At 42.7% G+C, this 4,452-nt stretch overlaps 1 long non-coding RNA gene across 1 annotated transcript; it reads right to left on the reverse strand.

Moving 5' to 3' along the window:
* Positions 1–2,200: 2,200 nt before the first annotated feature.
* LOC127148220 (uncharacterized) lies at positions 2,201–3,591 on the reverse strand. Its single transcript, XR_007819054.1, has 3 exons — positions 3,250–3,591; positions 3,128–3,177; positions 2,201–2,252 (listed from the first exon to the last, which is right to left on the reverse strand). It is a non-coding gene; the product is annotated as an uncharacterized LOC127148220 (long non-coding RNA).
* Positions 3,592–4,452: the final 861 nt, after the last annotated feature.

The following is a 4,452-nucleotide window of genomic DNA, read 5'->3' on the forward strand; positions in this document are numbered from 1 at the left end:
TAAAACAAGGAGTTTAGCTTCCCAAGAAGACAATGTGAGAAAATTTGGCTTCCCGAGATGATAAGGTTTGCATCTCAAGGGAATGTCAAAACGGGAGATTGATCGTTGGTTTATGTGTCAAGCTTGGTTTGATTGCATAATGCAGTAAAATAATGAAAGTGATGCGTGTAAAGTTATAGTTCTAAATTGGTGATAACTTGTAGGATACAAGTTATTATAGCCTTTTAGATAAAATAATGAAGTCAAAATGCATAGTAAAAGAATCAAAACGCATTGTTTATGTTGTAAATTCATAAGTATTTGGAAATACATTGTACATAAGCCTCTATACCTGTTTTACTGTGTTTTTAGTGTCTTAACGCAAGAATAGAAACAAAAGAAGAAATTAGTGAATCACAGAGGATCTCGCGCAAGCCCATCTAGCAATTACAACTTCTAGGCAATGAGCTACGTCATCACGGGAGGACAAAAATGGTAGTTAGAGTTGATGTGACTTGACAATGACTGCAATCGATGCTGACGTGATCAGAAGAATAGAAGTTTCTTACTAAAAGTTGCCCATACAAAGTCTCCTTCTACATCAAGCAAAGAAGGTCTTGATGGACCCAAAGTGCTTGAATGGGCCAAGCCCTAGAGATGGGTGGAAAGGAGAAGCATTTTTGTCGTCTATAAAAGTATTCTTCTTCTTCTTCAGTCAGTCTGTAAGTGAGAGCTTAAAGTATGAGAAGAAAAGATGTCACTTTCCATTCTCCCTAACTTGTAATGTTCATTTCTATACTTTCCACTTTTGTATTTCTTTGTAATGTATTTGTTCATATTATACAATGGCCTAAGGCCTACATTCTTTAATATATTGCATGTTTATACCTTCTCAATCTACCATTTCTTTATTGTTTACCTATAAATGTGTTATATGTAGTTAGTCTTGTGATAAGTTCTTGATAAGAAGTTAAGCTTATAGCTCTTATCACGTTAGTTGAGTTATAGTCATCACTTGGCTATTGCTTATCGCCAACTACCTAAGAGGACAAGTAGAAAACTCCACCTTGGTGAGGCAACTTCCATCATTTATATCCTGAAAGGAGAATAAGTGTGGGTATTGGGCGCCCAGAGGTTGTCACCCTTAAAAGAAAAGTTCTATAAGTCTTATAAGTGAAATCGGCTAAATATATCTCACTTAACCAAGTTTAGTCATTTGCATCCCGAGAGGAGAGCAAGTGTGGCATTTAAGACACCGAGAGGTGCTCGCCTTAATCATAAGCTAGTTGTTTGAGATATATCGCATCAAAGCTCTCATATAGTCTAAACGCTTAGTAGTGCGGAGATTTCCTTCACTTTTCTATTATACAAGTTAGTTTGCAATTCCATCTTACCTCCATATTTATCCCCTTTTACAGATTCTTTAGTCTAGATAAGTAGATATAGTTTAAACTTACACTTCTTCATACTATATAGATAGTTCTTTTATACTACATGAATGAAGAGTGAACCCTAGAACTAAGTTTTGATATCAATTCCCTATCTTCGACCCTAGATTACCCAAGAGACCTATTGCTTCACTTATACTTAGGTGAGCAATAGAAAAACTTTTATTCAATAAGGACTTTGTAATTACATGAGAACGTGAGACATAGAGAGTATACAACATGCCATGACCATGTCTCATCGCAGAACACTAGATTTATAACACACAACAATGCACTGATCTCAAGTCCCAAGCAACACTTAAAACTCACCAACAAGTTTTTGGCGTCATTGTCGTGTTACTTAGATTGTGTTCATATATTTTTTGTTCTGTTACATTTGTATTCCTTTGGTGCTTATCACTTAGAAGTTGAGTTAAGAGTTGAAAGGTAGACATTTAAGCTAAATTGTTCGAACTAGAGTTTTCTGCTGCACTAAGTTGAAAGGATCTTCCAAGTTCAAGTTGGAACTTGTAACGACCCAACTTTTCCGGACTAAGCTCAGGTCACTACCAAATACCAAAACTCGACTATTCAACGTAAAGTTTAAAACGGACCAGATACGATTCATTAAAACAGTATAAACCTTACAAAAGACAGTTTCGGGCCCTATTTTAAATAATTCAAAAAGAAAATCACAAAATACAATGTCAAGTCACCAGTCCAAAAATCATAATCAAAATATTCTGACAAAATACACAGCGGAAGCGAAAGAAAAACGGACGCGTCCATATGGCCTTCACGCATCCTTCCTGCCTCTCGTCGGTCTGCCCCTCGCTGTACCCCTACCTGAAAAGTTAAAGAAAGGAAAGGGTGAGTATAAACATACCCAGTAAGGGACCCACTACTGGGCCCGTTAGGGAACATCAGTTAACTTCCTATTCGGGGGGTACCCTACATAACAGTCTAGTGGTTCCGTAGAACGCACATATCAGTCTAGTGCTCCCGAAGGATGCACATATCAGTCTAGTGCTCCCGAAGGATGCACATATCAGTCTAGTGCTCCCGAAGGATGCACATATCAATCTAGTGCTCCCGAAGGATGCACACATCAGTCTAGTGCTCCCGAAGGATGCACACATCAGTCTAGTGCTCCCGGAGGATGCACATATCAGTCTAGTGCTCCCGAAGGATGCACATATCAGTCTAGTGCTCCCGAAGGATGCACACATCAGTAAGGTACACTACCCCATAGATGAAGCTAACCGTTACCCCTCAGCCCTTACCAAACTATCTACATCAGTCACATCACAACGGCATTCATATTACAGTCCCGCCATAGGCTTTGTCAGCCAGATAGTATAGGCTTAAACATCTACACCCTCAGTTGCTATATGCATTACCGATTCGTACCCCAATAGGGAAACCCTAGGCCCAAACGACTAACCAACCAAAACAGGACTCACTGTCCTTCCCCATCCAAACTCCATGAACCACATCCAGACCAGAGTTTAATACATACTAACCGTAACTTTAAGGTCCATCAACATATAATTTCAATCCACAACAGCAGTCACAGTATAATTTCATCAGACCGAAAATAATATCAGCACTTAACAGTCAACACGCATACAGATATTCAGTACAGTCACTAACGTGTAATCCCCTGTGGATTACTACGGTTTTAGCCTGGACTCGGGGTCCAGTAGTAGGAAAACCCTTACCTGGAACTCGGTGATGCCCCTCGATTGAAAACTACGCTCAACAGATCCACCTAAACGAAACACGAAGGTTTTAGTGGGTGGCCCTAGTAGCAGTTGATTTAAAAGGTCATCCGTTGACTTACCCAAGGAAAGGAAGCTATCTCCAACCAGGTCTGTCGCGGAACCCGAGAACTTAAGCGTCAACTCTGCACTACCTTCAAGGGAGAGAAGTAGGGCCAAAACTTAATTCAACATTCAAACTCAAATCGGACGAGGTAACATTATGGAATTCATCGAAAACAATCCTTACCGAAGACTCACCGTGACCCGGAGCGGAGGAAGGAAAGCTTAGGTGGCTTGGTGAAACAAGGAGCTCGGCTCGGCTTGAAGGCGCTCGGCTCGGCTCGGCTCGGCTCCACCTCGGCTCGGCTCGGCTTGGTCTCGGCTCGGCTCGGCTTGTGGCTCGGCTCGGCTTGGCCTCGGCTCGGCTCAACTCGGCTCGCGGCTCGGCTCACTCGGCTCGCGGCTCGGCTCACTCGGCTCGCGGCTCGGCTCGCGGCTCGGCTCGCGGCTCGCTCGGGTTAGGGCTCGGCTCGGACAAGGATGGCGGCTCGGGTACGGCTCGCGGCTCGGCTTGCTCACTCGGCTCACCCGGATCTGTGTGGCTCGGACTGGAAACGGGTTCGGGTCGGTTGGAACCGGGTCGGGCGAAACGGGTAGCACGATCCCGCGGCTCCTTTTCTTTCCGGCGAACGACGGCGGTGGCGAAGCGACGCTGGGAGGCGTTCGACGACGGGAACGGAGAAGAGGAGAGGAACGGTGGCGGAGACGAAGGCGGAAGAGAAACGGGGTGGTGCGGCGACGTCGGGCAAATGAAGCCGAGAGGGGATCCGAAACGATGGGGGAGCTGCGGCGGACGACGGTGGAAGAGATGAAGGCGGACACGGACGGAGGAGAAGAGAATGAGGGAAGAGATGGCCGTCGGAAATGGATGGGGCTCGGGTTAACGGTGCCGCGGCGTCGGGGAGAGGAAGAATCGGCTGGCAGCGGCTGTGGAAGAGAAAAGAAATTTCGAGGGGGGGGGGGGGGCGTGCGTTCGCGCGTTAGGGTTTTTCCTTTTCCCTTTTTTTTTGTAAAATTATATATATATATATATATATATATAAACTTTAATAATTATAAACAATTAATAGTTTAAATTAAATTTAATACTAATATATATATTAAAATATAAATAATAATAATAATAATAAAGTAATAATAATAATATTAATTAATAAGAAAAAGAATTAATAATATTTATTAATAATAATAATATTAGTAATAATATTAATTAATAATAATGA

The sequence above is a fragment of the Cucumis melo genome, chromosome 2 (genome assembly GCF_025177605.1).
Source record: "Cucumis melo cultivar AY chromosome 2, USDA_Cmelo_AY_1.0, whole genome shotgun sequence".
Classification (NCBI taxonomy): domain Eukaryota; kingdom Viridiplantae; phylum Streptophyta; class Magnoliopsida; order Cucurbitales; family Cucurbitaceae; genus Cucumis; species Cucumis melo.